This window comes from Carassius gibelio, chromosome B12, assembly GCF_023724105.1.
Source record: "Carassius gibelio isolate Cgi1373 ecotype wild population from Czech Republic chromosome B12, carGib1.2-hapl.c, whole genome shotgun sequence".
NCBI lineage: Eukaryota > Metazoa > Chordata > Actinopteri > Cypriniformes > Cyprinidae > Carassius > Carassius gibelio.
Window position 1 is genome coordinate 23,135,412 of NC_068407.1, and position 26,960 is coordinate 23,162,371.

At 37.4% G+C, this 26,960-nt stretch overlaps 1 long non-coding RNA gene across 1 annotated transcript; it reads left to right on the forward strand.

Moving 5' to 3' along the window:
- Positions 1 to 25,558, forward strand: LOC127968957 (uncharacterized). The gene is made up of 3 exons (XR_008156180.1): positions 1 to 1,216; positions 9,265 to 10,056; positions 25,439 to 25,558. It is a non-coding gene; the product is annotated as an uncharacterized LOC127968957 (long non-coding RNA).
- Positions 25,559 to 26,960: the final 1,402 nt, after the last annotated feature.

The window sequence follows — 26,960 nt, forward strand, 5'->3', positions numbered from 1 at the left end:
CTAATAATAACGCCAACAAACACAATAGGTGCCTTCGCACCTTCGGTGCTTGGCCCCTAAATATAGCTGCAAGCAGCAATCACGGGGCCAAGCATTCCAGCGGCAACATCAGGAGCTAAGCATATGTAGCATCAGACCAAATGCAACAATGAATAATGAAATTAATAATTGCATGATTGTAATTGAAATGGCTGAAAATTGTTAATAAAAGTTCCACAGCGAGGAGCTAAGCATGGCATGGAGCATCAGACCAAATGCAACGAGTAAGAAAAGCAATTATTGGAAGAGTGTAATTGAAACAGCCAGTAAAACTCCAGTAAAATGATGCATTATCATTTTTGGAAAATAGTTGGTGCTGTAATCAAATCGCTTTGTTGTGTTCTGTGGGAGGTGACAATGTTGTGGGCAATTTCTTTCAAAATACTTACAGACCTTTAGGGCAATGAGTCGAACATGCCCACCGAGTTTCGTTCCGATCGACTTCCATTAACCTTGTCAAATAGGTGCTTAAAGTTGTTTGGCCAATGGCGGCCATGTTTTTTAAGATAAGTGAAATTCCTCATAGAGCACTTGTGCCACATTGGGCCATATCAATTTTCAAGTTGATTGGATCAACGGTTGCTTAGTTATAGCCATTTGATTTTTTTTCATCCTGTAGCGCCACCAAGTGGCAGATATGGAAAAAAAATAATAATTTGACTAAAGTTTTTGTTCATGCAAATGAGTTCTGAGTTTGGTGAAGATATCTCATTTTGTTCCCGAGTTATAGCCTTTTTCGTAAAATTGGTCCACGAATTTGAATGTTTTGGGTCACCTGGTTTTTTGTTCAGTCTTGATCAAACCACTGCAATAATATTCTCAGGACTCTCTAGATCAATAATTTTCAAAAATATGTTGCATTTTGTCCTTTGGTTAGCTATAAGAGGTCATTTAGGAAAGGGCCGTGGCCACATGTAACCTAAAGCCTATAAAACTGAAACAAAAACTCAAAACTTTATGAAACTTGGTTATAACATGTGAAAGATGACCCACCAAGCATGCAAAGTTTCATTAAGATCAGAAAATAGCTGGTGCTATAACAGTTAAAATGGCCTAAAAAACAAAAGATTTCTGTTGTGAATGGCATTAAACTGCAAAAAAAAAGGGGTAATATAATCACACATGCATTAGATCTGTATTTTTTCTAAACAATCATGCAAAATTTAACAGAGATTAGGTAAAAAAGAGCACTGTAATATTTATAAAGCTTCAAAACCCAGTGTTGAATAAAAAATTGCAATTATAACCACTAGATGTCACCGGAAGACCACTAATGAGCTCACTAAAGACTAAAACATTACAGTTTATGGGCTTGTTGAGGGATTCATCTAGAAAAAATTTAAATTACTATTATTTAATATTACTGTTCAAGCATTTCAGATCACATTGAGTCAAAGTTTACCAATTTATTCATACAGATATATCTAATGTTTATAATTATGCCAGATTATGATTGCAATGAAACCTGAAAAATGACATAGAAGCCCATAAAAACAGAAGACTTGCAATAGGTTTTATCACCCATCATTTATTTTAATTATCTATATATATATATATAACAAAATGTGTGCATCTGTGTGTGGGTTTAAGCATGCTTATTGAGTATTAATATAGTAGTTTAAACATTTCATGTTTGTGTGTGTCTGTAATTCTGTTCTATTCTTTTACTGTCAGCCATATCTAGGTTATTTAAAATCAGTGCAGTACTATTATCTAGACTGTGAAATTATACATAAATTGCGTATGCTTCTTTGGAATGAAATTAAGACAACATATAACAGTTATAAAGGTTAAAGAGACAGTGTTGTATGATAAATTGCATTTACGACCACTAGATGTCACTGGAAGACCACTAATGGGCTCACTAAAGACTAAAACATTACAGTTCATTGTCTCGATGATTGATTCATCTAGAAAAATATATATTACTATTATTTAATATTACTGTTCAAGCATTTAAGATCACATTGAGTGAAAGTTCAACAATTTATTCATACATGTATATCAAATGTTTACTATTATGTCAGAATATGAATGCAATGAAACCTGACATAGAAATGTAAGAAAAGAAGTCTTTCTGTGAGTTGTGTGTCACCTATAATTTATTTCAAATATCTACATACAACAAAATGTGTGGGCATGTACTTCTCTGTGTGTGTGTGTGTGTGTGTGTGTGTGTGTGTGTGTGTGTGTAATCATGCTTATTGATTATTCATATAATAGTTGAACCATTTCATTTCTGTGTGTGAGTGTCTGTGAGCCTATTCTCCATGTTAGACAATGGCACACACAAGTTTGGCTTAATTACAACAAAGCTTTGCAGAGATATAGCCTCAGACTCATTTTGTGAAGATGCCTGACATCTGAAGCAGCGCTGTACAAAAACGGTTTCGTCTATTGACACGAAATCCATAACTTTTTGTCAGCACGGTCTGAAGATGATCTGATTCAATTTTGGTGAAAATCAGACAAACGGTTGAGGATGAGTTTAAAAAAAAAGGTTTTCAACATGAATCAAAATGGCGGACAGGAAGTTTTGCTTAATATGACATAATTGGTATGTATGTTGTCGGCATGTCCCAAGGAACATTTTGAGACATGTTTCATGATAATAGGCTAATGCAATCAAAAGTTATTAGCATTATTGGAAATGTAATAATTAGCGGTTATTGATTGGTTTATTACTCTTGACCAATAGGTGGCGCTGTGACCAAAATGATGTGGCGTGGTCAATGTGATGTGACAATGTCACATATTAAGTTTTGTGTAAATATCTCCAACCTTTGCAGAGATACAGCCTCAGATGCAGTTTGGCATCTTTCCAGCAAATTCGTTGGTACGCTAATTGAAAACGGTTACGTGTATCGACACAAATTCCATAACTTTTTGCCAGCATGGTCTGAAGATGATCCAAATCAAATTTGGTGAAAATCTGAGCAACGGTCTAGGAGGAGTTCGAAAAAGTAGGTTTTCAACATGAATCAAAATGGCGGACAGGAAATTTTGCCAAAATTGACAAATGGGGTATCGGTGTTCTCGGCATGACCCAAGGAATCTACCAACATCAGTTTTGTTACAATAGGCTAATGTATGCAAAAGTTATTAGCATTTTTCGAAAAATCGATATAACTATTGACCACAAGGTGGCACTGCCCCCAATTTTTTTGTGTACATTCAGGGCATGGAGCCGGACATTTTTGTAATTATTTGCGAAACGATACGGAACTTCATTCTTAAGATACAGCAATTTACAACTAAATTCAAAATGGCCGACGCCCAAAATGGCCGAATTGGGAAAATTCGGTATCATTCGACTCGGAATGATGCACTGAATCTAAAGACACCACTTATGTGATTTTTGGCAAAACCGTTCAGAAGTTATGAGCAAAAACATGCATTTTTCATATCTCCTGACCACTAGGGGGCACAGCGCCGAAACACTGCAGGTAGTCCCAGGGAATGGTTGTTATAAGACCCACCAAGATTGGTCTCAATAGGCCAAACCGTTGCGGAGATATAGCCTCACGTTCACGTTTGCGTGCTTTTCGAAGAATTCGTTCATGAGCTATTCGGAAACGGTTTGAGAAATCAACTTGAATTCCATAACTTTTTGCCAGCATGGTCTGAAGATTATCTGATTCAATTTTCGTGACAATCGGTGCAACGGCCTAGGACGAGTTCGAAAAAGTATGTTTTACGAACAATTGACGATAGCGAAAAAACTAAGCCTTGCGATTTTTGAATTTCGGTGTCCATTCGACTCGGCATGAGCCAAGGAATCACAGGAAAAAAGAATTTTCATTTTGTGGCTTACGGTTCAAGAGTTATTAGCATCAAGTTTTTGAAAGTTTAGACAATTGGTGGCGCTAGAGAGTTTGAGTTAGAGACTTCAAATTTGCTACGGTTAATGTTCAGACAGTCCTCTATTAGTGTGCCAAATTATACAACTTTCCCGCAATTGGTTCTATGGGCTACCATAGACTTGGGGTGGAAGAAGAAGAGGAAGAATAATAATAATAACGCCAACAAACACAATAGGTGCCTTCGCACCTTCGGTGCTTGGCCCCTAAATATAGCTGCAAGCAGCAATTACGGGGCCAAGCACTCCAACGGCAAATGTAGGAGCTAAGCATGGCATGGAGCATCACACCAAATGCATTAATGAGCAATAACAGCAATTTTAGGATTATTGTAATTGAAATGGCTAAAAAAATCATAAATACAACCTCTAGTAGCATGATTTACTGGCTTATCAAAATTGACCAATAGGTGGTGCTGTTATCAAGTCAATTTGGTGTACTCTGTGTGACTTTTCAATGACACAAACAAAGTTTGGTGTCAATATGCCAAAGCATTGCAGAGATACAGCCTCAAGTGTCATTTTGTCATTATGCCTCAAGTTCGTCGCTGTGGTATGCAAAAACGGTTTTGTCTATCGACACAAAATTCATAACTTTTTGTCAGCACAGTCTGAAGATCATCTGATTAAATTTTGGTGAAAATTGGACTAACGGCTGATGAGGAGTTCAAAAAGTAGGTTTTCAACATAAATCAAAATGGCGGACCGGAAGTTCAGCTTAATCTGGCATATTTGGTATCTATGTTTTCGGCATAAACCAGGGAATATTTTGAGACCAGTTTCGTTGCAATAGGCTAATGCATTAAAAAGTTATTAGCATTTTTATAAGTGTAATTATTCATGGGAAATGAATGGTTTATTACTCTTGACCAATAGGTGGCGCTGTTACCAAATTTATGTGGCATGGTCAGTGTGAGGTAGCGATGACACGTACAAAGTTTGGTGTAAATATGTCAAAGCGTTGCAGAGATACAGCCTCAAATGCATTTTGGCACCCTTCCAACAAATTCGTTGATGCGCTTAATGAGAACCGTTTCATATATCGACACGAAATCCATAACTTTTTGCCAGCATGGTCTGAAGATGATACACATCAAATTTGGTGAAAATCGGACTAACGGTCTAGGAGGAGTTCGAAAAAGTAGGTTTTCAACATTAATCAAAATGGCGGACAGGAAGTATGGCCAATATTCGCATAATTGGTATCAATGCTCTCGGCTTTACCCACAGAATATAGGGAGGCCATTTTAATTTTAATAGTCTAATTTATTCAAAAGTTATTAGCATTTATGGGATATTTCATTATAACTATTGGCCACAAGGTGGCGCTGCCACCAAACTTTTTGAGTATCTTCAGGGCATGGAGCCAAATATTTTTGTAATTATTTGCGAAACGATACGATGATGCGTTCAAAAAATACAGCATTTTGAAACATGATTCAAAATGGCCGACGCCTAAAATGGCCGACACGGGAAAATTGGATATCAATCGACTCGACATGACGCACTGAATCTACAGAGACCAGTTTTGTAATTTTTGGCCAAACCATTCAGAAGTTATAAGCCAAAATATGCATTTTTCATATCTCCTGACCACTAGGTGGCGCTGTGTCGAAACACTGCAGGTAGTCTCAGGTCATGCTTATTATAACACACACCAAGTTTGGTCTCAATACGCCAAACCGTTGTGGAGATATAGCCTCACGTGTATTTTTGCGTGCTTTTCGTCATATTTTTTCACGTGTCATTCGAGAACGGTTGGACGAATCAACTTGAATTCCATAACTTTTTGCCAGCATGGTCTGTTGATGATCTGAGCCAATTTTCGTGAAAATCGGACAAACCGTCTAGGACCAGTTCGAAAAAGTAAGTTTTTCGAAAAGTTGAAAATAGCGAAAAAACTAAACCTTGCGATTTTTGAATTTTAGGGTTCATTCGACTTGGCTTGAGCCAAGGATTCAGAGGAAAAAAGAATTTCCATTTTCTGGATTACGGTTCAAAAGTTATTAGCATACAAACATTGAAAGTTTGGACAAGTGGTGGCGCTAGAGAGTAGGAGTTAGAGGCTTCAAATTTGCTATAGTTAATGTTGGGACTGTCCTCTATCAGTGTGCCAAATTATACAACTTTCCCGCAAACGGTTCTATGGGCTGCCATAGACTTGCGGCGGAAGAAGAAGAAGAAGAAGAAGAAGAATAATAATAACGCCAACGAAAACAATAGGTGCCTACGCACCTTCGGTGCTTGGCCCCTAATAACGCCAACAAACACAATAGGTGCCTTCGCACCTTCGGTGCTTGGCCCCTAAATATAGCTGCAAGCAGCAATTACGGGGCCAAGCACTCCAACGGCAAATGTAGGAGCTAAGCATGGCATGGAGCATCACACCAAATGCATTAATGAGCAATAACAGCAATTTTAGGATGATTGTAATTGAAATGGCTAAAAAAATCATAAATACAACCTCTAGTAGCATGATTTACTGGCTTATCAAAATTGACCAATAGGTGGTGCTGTTATCAAGTCAATTTGGTGTACTCTGTGTGACTTTTCAATGACACAAACAAAGTTTGGTGTCAATATGCCAAAGCATTGCAGAGATACAGCCTCAAGTGTCATTTTGGCATTGTGCCTCAAATTCGTCGCTGTGGTATGCGAAAACGGTTTTGTCTATCGATACAAAATCCATAACATTTTGTCAGTAAAGTCTACAGATCATCTGAGTCAATTTTGGTGAAAATCGGACTAACGGTTGATGAGGAGTTCGAAAAAGTAGGTTTTCAACATAAATCAAAATGGCGGACAGGAAGTTCTGCTTACTCTGGCATATATGGTATCTATGTTGTCGGCATAAGCCAGGGAATATTTTGAGGCCAGTTTCATTACAATAGGCTATTGCATTAAAAAGTTACTAGCATTTTTATAAGTGTAATTATTCATAGTTAATGAATGGTTCATTACTCTTGACCAATAGGTGGCGCTGTTACCAAATTTATGTGGCATGGTCAGTGTCAGGTGGCGATGACACATACAAAGTTTGGTGCAAAAATGTCAAAGCGTTGCAGAGATACAGCCTCAAATGCATTTTGGCACCCTTCCAGCAAATTCGTTGATGCGCTAAATCAGAACCGTTTTGTTTATCGACACGAAATCCATAACTTTTTGCCAGCATGGTCTGAAGATGATTCACGTCAAATTTGGTGAAAATCGGACTAACGGTCTAGGAGGAGTTCGAAAAAGTAGGTTTTCAACATTAATCAAAATGGCGGACAGGAAGTATGGCCAATTTTGGCATAATTAGTATCTATGTTCTCGGCATGACCCAAAGAATACGGGGAGACCATTTGCATTTCAATTGTCTAATTTACTCAAAAGTTATTAGCATTTTTGTGATAATTCATTATAACTCTTGACCACAAGGTGGCGCTGCCACCAAGCTTTTTGAGTACATTCAGGGCATGGAGCCGAATATTTTTGTAATTATTTGCGAAACGATACGATGCTGCGTTGAAAAAATACAGCATTTTAAAACATAATTCAAAATGGCCGACGCCTAAAATGGCTGACACGGGAAATTTGCATATCATACGACTCGACATGACTCACTGAATCTAAAGAGACCAGTTGTGTGATTTTTGGCCAAACCATTCAGAAGATATAAGCCAAAATATGCATTTTTCATATCTCCTGACCACTAGGTGGCGCTGTGTCGAAACACTGCAGGTAGTCTCAGGTCATGCTTATTATAACACACACCAAGTTTGGTCTCAATATGCCAAACCGTTGCTGAGATATAGCCTCAAGTGCATTTTTGCGTGCTTTTCGTCAAAATTGTTTACGTGTCATTCGACAATGGTTGGACGAATCAACTTGAATTCCATAACTTTTTGCCAGCATGGTCTGAAGATGATCTGAGCCAATTTTCGTGGCAATCGGACTAACCGTCTAGCACGAGTTCAAAAAGTAGGTTTTTCGAAAAATTGAAAATAGCGAAAAAACTAAACCTTGCGATTTTTGAATTTTGGGGTTCATTCGACTTGGCATGAGCCAAGGATTCAGAGGAAAAAAGAATTTCCATTTTCTGGCTTACGGTTCAAAAGTTATTAGCATACAAACATTGAAAGTTTGGACAAGTGGTGGCGCTAGAGAGTAGGAGTTAGAGACTTCAAATTAGCTATATTTAATGTTGGGACTGTCCTCTATCAGTGTGCCAAATTATACAACTTTCCCGCAATCGGTTCTATGGGCTGCCATAGACTTGCGGCGGAAGAAGAAGAAGAAGAAGAAGAAGAAGAAGAAGCAGAATAATAATAACGCCAACGATTACAATAGGTGCCTACGCACCTTCGGTGCTTGGCCCCTAATAAATATAGCTGCAAGCAGCAATCACGGGGCCAAGCATTCCAGCGGCAACATCAGGAGCTAAGCATATGTAGCATCAGACCAAATGCAACAATGAATAATGAAATTAATAATTGCATGACTGTAATTGAAATGGCTGAAAATCGTTAATAAAAGTTCCACAGCGAGGAGCTAAGCATGGCATGGAGCATCAGACCAAATGCAACGAGTAAGAAAAGCAATTATTGGAAGAGTGTAATTGAAACAGCCAGTAAAACTCCAGTAAAATGATGCATTATCATTTTTGGAAAATAGGTGGCGCTGTAATCAAATCGCTTTGTTGTGTTCTGTGGGAGGTGACAATGTTGTGGGCAATTTCTTTCAAAATACTTACAGACCTTTAGGGCAATGAGTCGAACATGCCCACCGAGTTTCGTTCCGATCGACTTCCATTAACCTTGTCAAATAGGTGCTTAAAGTTGTTTGGCCAATGGCGGCCATGTTTTTTAAGATAAGTGAAATTCCTCATAGAGCACTTGTGCCACATTGGGCCATATCAATTTTCAAGTTGATTGGATCAACGGTTGCTTAGTTATAGCCATTTGATTTTTTTTCATCCTGTAGCGCCACCAAGTGGCAGATATGGAAAAAAAATAATAATTTGACTAAAGTTTTTGTTCATGCATATGAGTTCTGAGTTTGGTGAAGATATCTCATTTTGTTCCCGAGTTATAGCCTTTTTCATAAAATTGGTCCACGAATTTGAATGTTTTGGGTCACCTGGTTTTTTGTTCAGTCTTGATCAAACCACTGCAGTAATATTCTCAGGACTCTCTAGATCAATAACTTTGAAAAAATATGTTGTATTTTGTCCTTTGGTTAGATAACATTTAAACAGGCCTAAAAAACAAAAGATTTCTGTTATGAATGGCATTAAACTGCAAAATAAAAAGGGGTAATATAATCACACATGCATTAGATCTGTATTTTTTCTAAACAATCATGCAAAATTTAACAGAGATTAGGTAAAAAAGAACACTGTAATATTTATAAAGCTTCAAAACCCAGTGTTGAATAAAAAATTGCAATTATAACCACTAGATGTCACCGGAAGACCACTAATGAGCTCACTAAAGACTAAAACATTACAGTTTATGGGCTTGTTGAGGGATTCATCTAGAAAAAATGTATATTACTATTATTTAATATTACTGTTCAAGCATTTCAGATCACATTGAGTCAAAGTTTACCAATTTATTCATACAGATATATCTAATGTTTATAATTATGCCAGATTATGATTGCAATGAAACCTGAAAAATGACATAGAAGCCCATAAAAACAGAAGACTTGCAATAGGTTTTATCACCCATCTTTTATTTTAATTATCTATATATATAACAAAATGTGTGCATCTGTGTGTGGGTTTAAGCATGCTTATTGAGTATTAATATACTAGTTTAAACATTTCATGTTTGTGTGTGTCTGTAATTCTGTTCTATTCTTTTACTGTCAGCCATATCTAGGTTATTTAAAATCAGTGCAGTACTATTAACTAGACTGTGAAATTATACATAAATTGCGTATGCTTCTTTGGAATGAAATTAAGACAACATATAACAGTTATAAAGGTTAAAGAGACAGTGTTGTATGATAAATTGCATTTACGACCACTAGATGTCACTGGAAGACCACTAATGGGCTTTGCAGAGATATAGCCTCAGACTCATTTTGTGAAGATGCCTGACATCTGAAGCAGCGCTGTACAAAAACGGTTTCGTCTATTGACACGAAATCCATAACTTTTTGTCAGCACGGTCTGAAGATGATCTGATTCAATTTTGGTGAAAATCAGACAAACGGTTGAGGATGAGTTTAAAAAAAAAGGTTTTCAACATGAATCAAAATGGCGGACAGGAAGTTTTGCTTAATATGACATAATTGGTATGTATGTTGTCTGCATGTCCCAAGGAACATTTTGAGACATGTTTCATGATAATAGGCTAATGCAATCAAAAGTTATTAGCATTATTGGAAATGTAATAATTAGCGGTTATTGATTGATTTATTACTCTTGACCAATAGGTGGCGCTGTGACCAAAATGATGTGGCGTGGTCAATGTGATGTGACAATGTCACATATTAAGTTTTGTGTAAATATCTCCAACCTTTGCAGAGATACAGCCTCAGATGCAGTTTGGCATCTTTCCAGCAAATTCGTTGGTACGCTAATTGAAAACGGTTACGTGTATCGACACAAATTCCATAACTTTTTGCCAGCATGGTCTGAAGATGATCCAAATCAAATTTGGTGAAAATCTGAGCAACGGTCTAGGAGGAGTTCGAAAAAGTAGGTTTTCAACATGAATCAAAATGGCGGACAGGAAATTTTGCCAAAATTGACAAATGGGGTATCGGTGTTCTCGGCATGACCCAAGGAATCTATCAACATCAGCTTTGTTACAATAGGCTAATGTATGCAAAAGTTATTAGCATTTTTCGAAAAATCGTTATAACTATTGACCACAAGGTGGCGCTGCCCCCAATTTTTTTGTGTACATTCAGGGCATGGAGCCGGACATTTTTGTAATTATTTGCGAAACGATACGGAACTTCATTCTTAAGATACAGCAATTTACAACTAAATCCAAAATGGCCGACGCCCAAAATGGCCGAATTGGGAAAATTCGGTATCATTCGACTCAGAATGATGCACTGAATCTAAAGACACCACTTTTGTGATTTTTGGCAAAACCGTTCAGAAGTTATGAGCAAAAACATGCATTTTTCATATCTCCTGACCACTAGGGGGCACAGCGCCGAAACACTGCAGGTAGTCCCAGGGAATGGTTGTTATAAGACCCACCAAGATTGGTCTCAATAGGCCAAACCGTTGTGGAGATATAGCCTCACGTTCACGTTTGCGTGCTTTTCGAAGAATTCGTTCATGAGCTATTCGGAAACGGTTTGAGAAATCAACTTGAATTCCATAACTTTTTGCCAGCATGGTCTGAAGATTATCTGATTCAATTTTCGTGACAATCGGTGCAACGGCCTAGGACGAGTTAGAAAAAGTAGGTTTTACGAACAATTGACGATAGCGAAAAAACTAAGCCTTGCGATTTTTGAATTTCGGTGTCCATTCGACTCGGCATGAGCCAAGGAATCACAGGAAAAAAGAATTTTCATTTTGTGGCTTACGGTTCAAGAGTTATTAGCATCAAGTTTTTGAAAGTTTAGACAATTGGTGGCGCTAGAGAGTTTGAGTTAGAGACTTCAAATTTGCTACGGTTAATGTTCAGACAGTCCTCTATTAGTGTGCCAAATTATACAACTTTCCCGCAATCGGTTCTATGGGCTACCATAGACTTGGGGTGGAAGAAGAAGAATAATAATAATAAATATAGCTGCAAGCAGCAATTACGGGGCCAAGCACTCCAACGGTAAATGTAGGAGCTAAGCATCGCATGAAGCATCCCACCAAATTCATTAATGAGCAATAACAGCAATTTTGGAATTATTGTAATTGAAATGGCAAAAAAAAATCATAATACCACCTCTAGTAGCATGATTACTTGGCTTATCAAGCTTGACCAATAGGTGGCACTGTTATAAAATCAATTTGGTGTACTCTGTGTGACTTGACACACACAAAGTTTGGTGTCAATATGCCAAAGCATTCCAGGGATACAGCCTCAAGTGTCATTTTCTCATTGTGCCTCAAATTCGTCGATGTGGTATGCGAAAACGGTTTTGTCTATCGACTCAAAAGCCATAACTTTGAGTCAGCATAGTCTGAAGATCATTTGATTCGAATTTGGTGAAAATCGGACCTACGGTTGATGAGGAGTTCGACAAAAAAGGTTTTCAACATAAATCAAAATGGCGGACCGGAAGTTCAGCTTACTATGGTATATTTGGTATCTATGTTATCGGCATAAACCAGGGAATATTTTGAGCCCAGTTCCATTCGAATGGGCTAATGCAATAAAAAGTTATTAGCATTTTTACAAGTGTAATTATTCATGGTTAATGAATGGTTTATTACTCTTGACCAATAGGTGGCGCTGTCACCAAATTTCTGTGGCATGGTCAGTGTGAGGTGGCGATGACACATACAAAATTTGGTGCAAATATGTCAAAGCGTTGCAGAGATACAGCCTCAAATGCATTTTGGCACCCTTCCAGCAAATTCGTTGATGCGCTAAATGAGAACTGTTTCGTATATCGACACGAAATCCATAACTTTTTGCTAGCATGGTCTGAAGATGATTCACGTCAAATTTGGTGAAAATTGGACTAACGGTCTAGGAGGAGTTCGAAAAAGTAGGTTTTCAACATTAAGCAAAATGGCGGACAGGAAGTATGGCCAATTTTCACATAATTGGTATCAATGCTCTAGGCATGACCCACAGAATATAGCGAGACCATTTTAATTTTAATAGACTAATTTATTCAAAAGTTATTAGCATTTATGTGATATTTCATTATAACTATTGGCCACAAGGTGGCGCTGCCACCAAACTTTTTGAGTACCTTCAGGGCATGGAGCCGAATATTTTTGTAATTATTTGCGAAACGATACGATGCTGCGTTCAAAAAATACAGCATTTTAAATCATAATTCAAAATGGCCGACGCCTAAAATGGCCGACACAGGAAAATTGGATATCATTTGACTCGACATGACTCACTGAATCTAAAGAGACCAGTTGTGTGATTTTTGGCCAAACCATTCAGTAGTTATAAGCCAAAATATGCATTTTTCATATCTCCTGACCACTAGGTGGCGCTGTGTCGAAACACTGCAGGTAGTCTCAGTTCATGCTTATTATAACACACGCCAAGTTTGGTCTCAATATGACAAACCGTTGCCGGGATATAGCCTCACGTGCATGTTTGCGTGCTTTTCGTCAAATTTGTTTACGTGTCATTCGACAATAGTTGGACGAATCAACTTGAATTCCATAACTTTTTGCCAGCATGGTCTGAAGATGATCTGAGCCAATTTTCGTGGCAATCGGACTAACCGTCTAGGACGAGTTTGAAAAAGTAGGTTTTTTGAATAATTGAAAATAGCGAAAAAACTAAACCTTGCGATTTTTGAAATTTGGGGTTCATTCGACTTGGCATGAGCCAAGGTTTCAGAGGAAAAAAGAATTTCCATTTTCTGGCTTACGGTTCAAAAGTTATTAGCATACAAACATTGAAAGTTTGGACAAGTGGTGGCGCTAGAGAGTAGGAGTTAGAGGCTTCAAATTTGCTATAGTTAATGTTGGGACTGTCCTCTATCAGTGTGCCAAATTATACAACTTTCCCGCAAACGGTTCTATGGGCTGCCATAGACTTGCGGCGGAAGAAGAAGAAGAATAATAATAAATATAGCTGCAAGCAGCAATTACGGGGCCAAGCACTCCAACGGCAAATGTAGTAGCTAAGCATCGCATAAAGCATCACACCAAATACATTAATGAGCAATAACAGCAATTTTGGAATTATTGTATTTGAAATGGCAAAAAAAAAAAAAAACACCAATACCACCTCTAGTAGCATGATTACTTGGTTTATCAAGCTTGACCAATAGGTGACACTGTTATAAAATCAATTTGGTGTACTCTGTGTGTCTTTTCAATGACACACACAAAGTTTGGTGTCAATATGCCAAAGCATTCCAGGGATACAGCCTCAAGTGTCATTTTCTCATTGTGCCTCAAATTCGTCGATGTGGTATGCGAAAACGGTTTTGTCTATCGACTCAAAATCCATAACTTTGAATCAGTATAGCCTGAAGATCATTTGATTCGAATTTGGTGAAAATCGGACATACGGTTGATCAGGAGTTCGAAAAAGTATGTTTTCAACATAAATCAAAATGGCGGACCGGAAGTTCAGCTTACCGTGGTATATTTGGTATCTATGTTATCGGCATAAGCCAGGGAATATTTTGAGCCCAGTTTCCTTCAAATAGGCTAATGCATTAAAAAGTTATTAGCATTTTAAAAAGTGTAATTACTCATGGTTAATGAATGGTTTATTACTCTTGACCAATAGGTGGCGCTGTCACCAAATTTCTGTGGCATGGTCAGTGTGAGGTGTCGATGACACATACAAAATTTGGTGCAAATATGTCAAAGCGTTGCAGAGATACAGCCTCAAATGCATTTTGGCACCCTTCCAGCAAATTCGTTGATGCGCTAAATGAGAACTGTTTCGTATATCGACACGAAATCCATAACTTTTTGCCAGCATGGTCTGAAGATGATTCACGTCAAATTTGGTGAAAATTGGACTAACGGTCTAGGAGGAGTTCGAAAAAGTAGGTTTTCAACATTAAGCAAAATGGCGGACAGGAAGTATGGCCAATTTTCACATAATTGGTATCAATGCTCTCGGCATGACCCACAGAATATAGCGAGACCATTTTAATTTTAATAGTCTAAATTATTCAAAAGTTATTAGCATTTATGTGATATTTCATTATAACTATTGGCCACAAGGTGGCGCTGCCACCAAACTTTTTGAGTACCTTCAGGGCATGGAGCCGAATATTTTTGTAATTATTTGCGAAACGATACGATGCTGCGTTCAAAAAATACAGCATTTTAACACATAATTCAAAATGGCCGACGCCTAAAATGGCCGACACGGGAAAATTGGATATCATTCGACTCGAGATGACTCACTGAATCTAAAGAGACCAGTTGTGTGATTTTTGGCCAAACCATTCAGAAGTTATAAGCCAAAATATGCATTTTTCATATCTCCTGACCACTAGGTGGCGCTGTGTCGAAACACTGCAGGTAGTCTCAGTTCATGCTTGTTAAAACACACACCAAGTTTGGTCTCAATATGACAAACTGTTGCCGAGATATAGCCTCACGTGCATTTTTGCGTGCATTTCGTCAAATTAGTTTACGTGTCATTCGACAACGGTTGGACGAATCAACTTGAATTCCATAACTTTTTGCCAGCATGGTCTGAAGATGATCTGAGCCAATTTTCGTGGCAATCGGACTAACCGTCTAGCACGAGTTCGAAAAAGTAGGTTTTTCGAAAAATTGAAAATAGCGAAAAAACTAAACCTTGCGATTTTTGAATTTTGGGGTTCATTCGACTTGGCATGAGCCAAGGATTCAGAAGAAAAAAGAATTTTCATTTTCTGGCTTACGGTTCAAAAGTTATTAGCATAGAAACATTGAAAGTTTGGACAAGTGGTGGCGCTAGAGAGTTGGAGTTAGAGACTTCAAATTTGCTATAGTTAATGCTGGGACTGTCCTCTATCAGTGTGCCAAATTATACAACTTTCCCGCAATCGGTTCTATGGGCTGCCATAGACTTGCGGCGGAAGAAGAAGAAGAAGAAGAAGCAGAATAATAATAATAACGCCAACGGAAACAATAGGTGCCTACGCACCTTCGGTGCTTGGCCCCTAATAACGCCAACGAAAACAATAGGTGCCTACGCACCTTCGGTGCTTGGCCCCTAATAATAACGCCAACAAACACAATAGGTGCCTTCGCACCTTCGGTGCTTGGCCCCTAAATATAGCTGCAAGCAGCAATCACGGGGCCAAGCATTCCAGCGGCAACATCAGGAGCTAAGCATATGTAGCATCAGACCAAATGCAACAATGAATAATGAAATTAATAATTGCATGATTGTAATTGAAATGGCTGAAAATTGTTAATAAAAGTTCCACAGCGAGGAGCTAAGCATGGCATGGAGCATCAGACCAAATGCAACGAGTAAGAAAAGCAATTATTGGAAGAGTGTAATTGAAACAGCCAGTAAAACTCCAGTAAAATGATGCATTATCATTTTTGGAAAATAGTTGGTGCTGTAATCAAATCGCTTTGTTGTGTTCTGTGGGAGGTGACAATGTTGTGGGCAATTTCTTTCAAAATACTTACAGACCTTTAGGGCAATGAGTCGAACATGCCCACCGAGTTTCGTTCCGATCGACTTCCATTAACCTTGTCAAATAGGTGCTTAAAGTTGTTTGGCCAATGGCGGCCATGTTTTTTAAGATAAGTGAAATTCCTCATAGAGCACTTGTGCCACATTGGGCCATATCAATTTTCAAGTTGATTGGATCAACGGTTGCTTAGTTATAGCCATTTGATTTTTTTTCATCCTGTAGCGCCACCAAGTGGCAGATATGGAAAAAAAATAATAATTTGACTAAAGTTTTTGTTCATGCAAATGAGTTCTGAGTTTGGTGAAGATATCTCATTTTGTTCCCGAGTTATAGCCTTTTTCGTAAAATTGGTCCACGAATTTGAATGTTTTGGGTCACCTGGTTTTTTGTTCAGTCTTGATCAAACCACTGCAATAATATTCTCAGGACTCTCTAGATCAATAATTTTCAAAAATATGTTGCATTTTGTCCTTTGGTTAGCTATAAGAGGTCATTTAGGAAAGGGCCGTGGCCACATGTAACCTAAAGCCTATAAAACTGAAACAAAAACTCAAAACTTTATGAAACTTGGTTATAACATGTGAAAGATGACCCACCAAGCATGCAAAGTTTCATTAAGATCAGAAAATAGCTGGTGCTATAACAGTTAAAATGGCCTAAAAAACAAAAGATTTCTGTTGTGAATGGCATTAAACTGCAAAAAAAAAGGGGTAATATAATCACACATGCATTAGATCTGTATTTTTTCTAAACAATCATGCAAAATTTAACAGAGATTAGGTAAAAAAGAGCACTGTAATATTTATAAAGCTTCAAAACCCAGTGTTGAATAAAAAATTGCAATTATAACCACTAGATGTCACCGGAAGACCACTAATGAGCTCACTAAAGACTAAAACATTACAGTTTATGGGCTTGTTGAGGGATTCATCTAGAAAAAATTTAAATTACTATTATTTAATATTACTGTTCAAGCATTTCAGATCACATTGAGTCAAAGTTTACCAATTTATTCATACAGATATATCTAATGTTTATAATTATGCCAGATTATGATTGCAATGAAACCTGAAAAATGACATAGAAGCCCATAAAAACAGAAGACTTGCAATAGGTTTTATCACCCATCATTTATTTTAATTATCTATATATATATATATAACAAAATGTGTGCATCTGTGTGTGGGTTTAAGCATGCTTATTGAGTATTAATATAGTAGTTTAAACATTTCATGTTTGTGTGTGTCTGTAATTCTGTTCTATTCTTTTACTGTCAGCCATATCTAGGTTATTTAAAATCAGTGCAGTACTATTATCTAGACTGTGAAATTATACATAAATTGCGTATGCTTCTTTGGAATGAAATTAAGACAACATATAACAGTTATAAAGGTTAAAGAGACAGTGTTGTATGATAAATTGCATTTACGACCACTAGATGTCACTGGAAGACCACTAATGGGCTCACTAAAGACTAAAACATTACAGTTCATTGTCTCGATGATTGATTCATCTAGAAAAATATATATTACTATTATTTAATATTACTGTTCAAGCATTTAAGATCACATTGAGTGAAAGTTCAACAATTTATTCATACATGTATATCAAATGTTTACTATTATGTCAGAATATGAATGCAATGAAACCTGACATAGAAATGTAAGAAAAGAAGTCTTTCTGTGAGTTGTGTGTCACCTATAATTTATTTCAAATATCTACATACAACAAAATGTGTGGGCATGTACTTCTCTGTGTGTGTGTGTGTGTGTGTGTGTGTGTGTGTGTGTGTAATCATGCTTATTGATTATTCATATAATAGTTGAACCATTTCATTTCTGTGTGTGAGTGTCTGTGAGCCTATTCTCCATGTTAGACAATGGCACACACAAGTTTGGCTTAATTACAACAAAGCTTTGCAGAGATATAGCCTCAGACTCATTTTGTGAAGATGCCTGACATCTGAAGCAGCGCTGTACAAAAACGGTTTCGTCTATTGTCACGAAATCCATAACTTTTTGTCAGCACGGTCTGAAGATGATCTGATTCAATTTTGGTGAAAATCAGACAAACGGTTGAGGATGAGTTTAAAAAAAAAGGTTTTCAACATGAATCAAAATGGCGGACAGGAAGTTTTGCTTAATATGACATAATTGGTATGTATGTTGTCGGCATGTCCCAAGGAACATTTTGAGACATGTTTCATGATAATAGGCTAATGCAATCAAAAGTTATTAGCATTATTGGAAATGTAATAATTAGCGGTTATTGATTGGTTTATTACTCTTGACCAATAGGTGGCACTGTGACCAAAATGATGTGGCGTGGTCAATGTGATGTGACAATGTCACATATTAAGTTTTGTGTAAATATCTCCAACCTTTGCAGAGATACAGCCTCAGATGCAGTTTGGCATCTTTCCAGCAAATTCGTTGGTACGCTAATTGAAAACGGTTACGTGTATCGACACAAATTCCATAACTTTTTGCCAGCATGGTCTGAAGATGATCCAAATCAAATTTGGTGAAAATCTGAGCAACGGTCTAGGAGGAGTTCGAAAAAGTAGGTTTTCAACATGAATCAAAATGGCGGACAGGAAATTTTGCCAAAATTGACAAATGGGGTATCGGTGTTCTCGGCATGACCCAAGGAATCTATCAACATCAGCTTTGTTACAATAGGCTAATGTATGCAAAAGTTATTAGCATTTTTCGAAAAAATCGTTATAACTATTGACCACAAGGTGGCGCTGCCCCCAATTTTTTTGTGTACATTCAGGGCATGGAGCCGGACATTTTTGTAATTATTTGCGAAACGATACGGAACTTCATTCTTAAGATACAGCAATTTACAACTAAATCCAAAATGGCCGACGCCCAAAATGGCCGAATTGGGAAAATTCGGTATCATTCGACTCGGAATGATGCACTGAATCTAAAGACACCACTTTTGTGATTTTTGGCAAAACCGTCCAGAAGTTATGAGCAAAAACATGCATTTTTCATATCTCCTGACCACTAGGGGGCACAGCGCCGAAACACTGCAGGTAGTCCCAGGGAATGGTTGTTATAAGACCCACCAAGATTGGTCTCAATAGGCCAAACCGTTGCGGAGATATAGCCTCACGTTCACGTTTGCGTGCTTTTCAAAGAATTCGTTCATGAGCTATTCGGAAACGGTTTGAGAAATCAACTTGAATTCCATAACTTTTTGCCAGCATGGTCTGAAGATTATCTGATTCAATTTTCGTGACAATCGGTGCAACGGCCTAGGACGAGTTCGAAAAAGTAGGTTTTACGAACAATTGACGATAGCGAAAAAACTAAGCCTTGCGATTTTTGAATTTTGGTGTCCATTCGACTCGGCATGAGCCAAGGAATCACAGGAAAAAAGAATTTTCATTTTGTGGCTTACGGTTCAAGAGTTATTAGCATCAAGTTTTTGAAAGTTTAGACAATTGGTGGCGCTAGAGAGTTTGAGTTAGAGACTTCAAATTTGCTACGGTTAATGTTCAGACAGTCCTCTATTAGTGTGCCAAATTATACAACTTTCCCGCAATCGGTTCTATGGGCTACCATAGACTTGGGGTGGAAGAAGAAGAATAATAATAAATATAGCTGCAAGCAGCAATAACGGGGCCAAGCACTAAAGAAGAAAGCTTCAGACGAATGGCAGGAATGAGTAATTAAGACAGTTTTAAGATGATTTTAGCCAAAATGGCTTGAAAACAATAAACACAACAACTTCTAATAGGATTTATTGGCTTATCACGTGTAAACAATAGGTGGGGCTGTTGCCAAATTAGTTTGGAATGGTCAGTGTGAGGTGACGATGACACATACAAAGTTTGGTGCAAATATTTCAAAGCTTTGCAGAGATACATCCTCAAATGTATTTTGGCACCTTCCAGCAGATTCGTTGATGTGCTTAATGAGAACCGTTTCGTATATCGACATGAAATCCATAACATTTTGCCAGCATGGTCTGAAGAATGTCCATGTCAAATTCGGTTAAAATCGGACAAACGGTCTAGGAGGAGTTCGAAAAATGCATTTGTTTAGTAAAGCATTTTATTTCACAAAACTGTATTGAAGTCAATGAGAATTTCATGTTTTGTTCTATTATAACGCCACCAAGAGGCTCAGTCCCACCATTTTTTTTATGTTTGCTCAGAGTGTGCATACATATGTGTGTCAATTTTGGTGAAAATATCTCAATTCACTTCAGAGTTATGGACATTTATATGAAAAAGCATGTAAAAATTGACTGACTCTTGACTTTGATTGAATATTACTACCCCTTACTATCAATATTTTGGCATTTGGGCATTGGCGTATAGCTATCGACCTATGTTTCCGAACTTCTGACGGTGGTTTCGTCTCGATCAGACAAGCGGTTTCAAAGATATAGCCAGATGTTTTTTAAGCGCTAAATCACAACGCTACACAAACCGTAAGGCGAAACCTAGAATGTTTGGTATCGTTGGACTCGGTAAGGTTTCAGGAGTCCAATTTGGTGAGTCTCGAGAAAATAAGTCGACCACACCCAAGGTTATAAGCATTTAAATAAGGATGATCACCACTAGGTGGCGCTGTTTCGAAACTTCTCACGCTCCTTCAGGACATTGTACTGATGACCCATACCATGTTTCGTAACAATCCGTTGATGCGTTCTGAAAATACAGCATTTTAGCACAAAATTCAAAATGGCCGACAGTCAAAATGGCCGAGATGGTAAAATTGGATATCAGTCGACTCGGCATGTTGCCCTGAATCTAACAAGACCAATGTTATGATTTTTGGACAAACTGTTTAGAAGTTATAAGCAAAAATAGCAATTTTCCATATCTCCGGACCAGTAGGTGGCGCTGCGCCGAAACGCAGCAAGTAGCCTCAAGTCATGCTTGTTATGACATGTACCAGGTTTGGTCTGAATATGATAAATCGTTGCAGAGATACAGCCTTACGACTCTTTTTGTAAGCGTTACGTAAAATTTGTTCGAGCGTTTATCAAAAATGGTTTGACGAATCAATTTGATTTGCATAACTTTTGGTCAGCACTGCCTGAAGATGATCTGGTTCAATTTTCGTGTGAATCGGACAAACCGTCTAGGACGAGTTCGAAAAAGTAGGTTTTTAAAAAAATTCTAAATGGCGGCCATATTTCTATGACGGAAAATGACGGTATAGGGTGCAATTGAATTGGCTTGAGCTCAGAAATCAGAGGAAAAAAGAATTTTGTTGATTGGTCTTACGGTTAAAAAGTTATTAACAAAATTAAAGTGAAATTTCGGACAGTTGGTGGCGCTAGAGGGAATGTCTTAGACACACCAAAATTGGTATACTTAATGTTGGCACTGTCCTCTATCAGAATGTCAAACCAAAACAACTTTCCCGCATTCGGTTCTATGGGCTGCCATAGACTCCCAGTCGGAAGAATAATAATAATAATAATAATAATAATAAGAACCGGAACAAAAACAATAGGTGCCTCGCACCTTCGGTGCTTGGCCCCTAATAAATATAGCTGCAAGCAGCAATTACGGGGCCAAGCACTCCAACGGCAAATGTAGGAGCTAAGCATCGCATGAAGCATCACACCAAATACATTAATGAGCAATAACAGCAATTTTGGAATTATTGTATTTGAAATGGCAAAAAAAAAAAAAACACCAATACCACCTCTAGTAGCATGATTACTTGGTTTATCAAGCTTGACCAATAGGTGACACTGTTATAAAATCAATCTGGTGTACTCTGTGTGACTTTTCAATGACACACACAAAGTTTGGTGTCAATATGCCAAAGCATTCCAGGGATACAGCCTCAAGTGTCATTTTCTCATTGTGCCTCAAATTCGTCGATGTGGTATGCGAAAACGGTTTTGTCTATCGACTCAAAATCCATAACTTTGAATCAGTATAGCCTGAAGATCATTTGATTCGAATTTGGTGAAAATCGGACATACGGTTGATCAGGAGTTCGAAAAAGTATGTTTTCAACATAAATCAAAATGGCGGACCGGAAGTTCAGCTTACCGTGGTATATTTGGTATCTATGTTATCGGCATAAGCCAGGGAATATTTTGAGCCCAGTTTCCTTCAAATAGGCTAATGCATTAAAAAGTTATTAGCATTTTAAAAAGTGTAATTACTCATGGTTAATGAATGGTTTATTACTCTTGACCAATAGGTGGCGCTGTTACCAAATATATGTGGCATGGTCAGTGTGAGGTGGCGATGACACATACAAAGTTTGGTGCAAATATGTCAAAGTGTTGCAGAGATACAGCCTCAAATGCATTTTGGCACCCTTCCAGCAAATTCGTTGATGCGCTAAATGAGAACCGTTACGTATATCGACACAAAATCCATAACTTTTTGCCAGCATGGTCTGAAGATGATTCTCGTCAAATTTGGTGAAAATTGGGCTAACGGTCTAGGAGGAGTTCGAAAAAGTAGGTTTTCAACATTAAGCAAAATGGCGGACAGGAAGTAAGGCCAATTTTCACATTATTGGTATCAATACTCTCGGCATGACCCACAGAATATAGCGAGACCATTTTAATTTTAATAGACTAATTTATTCAAAAGTTATTAGCATTTATGTGATATTTCATTATAACTATTGGCCACAAGGTGGCGCTGCCACCAAACTTTTTGAGTACCTTCAGGGGATGGAGCCGAATATTTTTGTAATTATTTGCGAAACGATTCGATGCTGCGTTCAAAAAATACAGCATTTTAAATCATAATTCAAAATGGCCGACGCCTAAAATGGCCGACACGGGAAAATTGGATATCATTTGACTCGACATGACTCACTGAATCTAAAGAGACCAGTTGTGTGATTTTTGGCCAAACCATTCAGTAGTTATAAGCCAAAATATGCATTTTTCATATCTCCTGACCACTAGGTGGCGCTGTTTCTAAACACTGCAGGTAGTCTCAGTTCATGCTTGTTATAACACACGGCAAGTTTGGTCTCAATATGACAAACCGTTGCCGGGATATAGCCTCACGTGCATGTTTGCGTGCTTTTCGTCAAATTTGTTTACGTGTCATTCGACAACAGTTGGACGAATCAACTTGAATTCCATAACTTTTTGCCAGCATGGTCTCAAGATGATCTGAGCCAATTTTCGTGGCAATCGGACTAACCGTCTAGGACGAGTTCGAAAAAGTAGGTTTTTCGAATAATTGAAAATAGCGAAAAAACTAAACCTTGCGATTTTTGAATTTTAGGGTTCATTCGACTTGGCCTGAGCCAAGGATTCAGAGGAAAAAAGAATTTCCATTTTCTGGCTTACGGTTCAAAAGTTATTAGCATACAAACATTGAAAGTTTGGACAAGTGGTGGCGCTAGAGAGTAGGAGTTAGAGGCTTCAAATTTGCTATAGTTAATGTTGGGACTGTCCTCTATCAGTGTGCCAAATTATACAACTTTCCCGCAAACGGTTCTATGGGCTGCCATAGACTTGCGGCGGAAGAAGAAGAAGAAGAAATATAGCTGCAAGCAGCAATCACGGGGCCAAGCATTCCAGCGGCAACATCAGGAGCTAAGCATATGTAGCATCAGACCAAATGCAACAATGAATAATGAAATTAATAATTGCATGATTGTAATTGAAATGGCTGAAAATCGTTAATAAAAGTTCCACAGCGAGGAGCTAAGCATGGCATGGAGCATCAGACCAAATGCAACGAGTAAGAAAAGCAATTATTGGAAGAGTGTAATTGAAACAGCCAGTAAAATGATGCATTATCATTTTTGGAAAATAGTTGGCGCTGTAATCAAATCGCTTTGTTGTGTTCTGTGGGAGTTGACAATGTTGTGGGCAATTTCTTTCAAAATACTTACAGACCTTTAGGGCAATGACTCGAACATGCCCACCGAGTTTCGTTCCGATCGACTTCCATTAACCTTGTCAAATAGGTGCTTAAAGTTGTTTGGCCAACGGCGGCCATGTTTTTTAAGATAAGTGAAATTCCTCATAGAGCACTTGTGCCACATTGGGCCATACCAATTTTCAAGTTGATTGGATCAGCGGTTGCTTAGTTATAGCCATTTTAGTTTTTTTTCATCCTGTAGCGCCACCAATTGGCAGATATGGAAAAAAAAAATAATTTGACTAAAGTTTTTGTTCATGCATATGAGTTCTGAGTTTGGTGAAGATATCTCATTTTGTTCCCGATTTATAGCCTTTTTCATAAAATTGGTCCACGAATTTGAATGTTTTGGGTCACCTGGTTTTTTGTTCAGTCTTGATCAAACCACTGCAGTAATATTCTCAGGACTCTCTAGATCAATAACTTTAATAAAATATGTTGTATTTTGTCCTTTGGTTAGATAACATTTAAACAGGCCTAAAAAACAAAAGATTTCTGTTGTGAATGGCATTAAACTGCAAAAAAAAAAGGGGTAATATAATCACACATGCATTAGATCTGTATTTTCTCTAAACAATCATGCAAAATTTAACAGAGATTAGGTAAAAAAGAACAATGTAATATTCATAAAGCTTCAAATCCCAGTGTTGAATAAAAAATTGCAATTATAACCACTAGATGTCACCGGAAGACCACTAATGAGCTCACTAAAGACTAAAACATTACAGTTTATGGGCTTGTTGAGGGATTCATCTAGAAAAAATGTATATTACTATTATTTAATATTACTGTTCAAGCATTTCAGATCACATTGAGTCAAACTTTACCAATTTATTCATACAGATATATCTAATGTTTATAATTATGCCAGATTATGATTTCAATGAAACCTGAAAAATGACATAGAAGCCCATAAAAACAGAAGACTTGCAATAGGTTTTATCACCCATCATTTATTTTAATTATCTATATATATAACAAAATGTGTGCATCTGTGTGTGGGTTTAAGCATGCTTATTGAGTATTAATATAGTAGTTTAAACATTTCATGTTTGTGTGTGTCTGTAATTCTGTTCTATTCTTTTACTGTCAGCCATATCTAGGTTATTTAAAATCAGTGCAGTACTATTATCTAGACTGTGAAATTATACATAAATTGCGTATGCTTCTTTGGAATGAAATTAAGACAACATACAACAGTTATAAAGGTTAAAGAGACAGTGTTGTATGATAAATTGCATTTACGACCACTAGATGTCACTGGAAGACCACTAATGGGCTTTGCAGAGATATAGCCTCAGACTCATTTTGTGAAGATGCCTGACATCTGAAGCAGCGCTGTACAAAAACGGTTTCGTCTATTGACACGAAATCCATAACTTTTTGTCAGCAAGGTCTGAAGATGATCTGATTCAATTTTGGTGAAAATCGGACAAACGGTTGAGGATGAGTTTAAAAAAAAAGGTTTTCAACATGAATCAAAATGGCGGACAGGAAGTTTTGCTTAATATGACATAATTGGTATGCATGTTGTCGGCATGTCCCAAGGAACATTTTGAGACATGTTTCATGATAATAGGCTAATGCAATCAAAAGTTATTAGCATTATTGGAAATGTAATAATTAGCGGTTATTGATTGGTTTATTACTCTTGACCAATAGGTGGCGCTGTGACCAAAATGATGTGGCGTGGTCAATGTGATGTGACAATGTCAAATGTTAAACATTTCATGTTTGTGTGTGTCTGTAATTCTGTTCTATTCTTTTACTGTCAGCCATATCTAGGTTATTTAAAATCAGTGCAGTACTATTATCTAGACTGTGAAATTATACATAAATTGCGTATGCTTCTTTGGAATGAAATTAAGACAACATATAACAGTTATAAAGGTTAAAGAGACAGTGTTGTATGATAAATTGCCTTTACGACCACTAGATGTCACTGGAAGACCACTAATGGGCTCACTAAAGACTAAAACATTACAGTTCATTGTCTCGATGATTGATTCATCTAGAAAAATATATATTACTATTATTTAATATTACTGTTCAAGCATTTAAGATCACATTGAGTGAAAGTTCAACAATTTATTCATACATGTATATCAAATGTTTACTATTATGTCAGAATATGAATGCAATGAAACCTGACATAGAAATGTAAGAAAAGAAGTCTTTCTGTGAGTTGTGTGTCACCTATAATTTATTTCAAATATCTACATACAACAAAATGTGTGGGCATGTACTTCTCTGTGTGTGTGTGTGTAATCATGCTTATTGATTATTCATATAATAGTTGAACCATTTCATTTCTGTGTGTGAGTGTCTGTGAGCCTATTCTCCATGTTAGACAATGGCACACACAAGTTTGGCTTAATTACAACAAAGCTTTGCAGAGATATAGCCTCAGACTCATTTTGTGAAGATGCCTGACATCTGAAGCAGCGCTGTACAAAAACGGTTTCGTCTATTGACACGAAATCCATAACTTTTTGTCAGCACGGTCTGAAGATGATCTGATTCAATTTTGGTGAAAATCAGACAAACGGTTGAGGATGAGTTTAAAAAAAAAGGTTTTCAACATGAATCAAAATGGCGGACAGGAAGTTTTGCTTAATATGACATAATTGGTATGTATGTTGTCGGCATGTCCCAAGGAACATTTTGAGACATGTTTCATGATAATAGGCTAATGCAATCAAAAGTTATTAGCATTATTGGAAATGTAATAATTAGCGGTTATTGATTGGTTTATTACTCTTGACCAATAGGTGGCGCTGTGACCAAAATGATGTGGCGTGGTCAATGTGATGTGACAATGTCACATATTAAGTTTTGTGTAAATATCTCCAACCTTTGCAGAGATACAGCCTCAGATGCAGTTTGGCATCTTTCCAGCAAATTCGTTGGTACGCT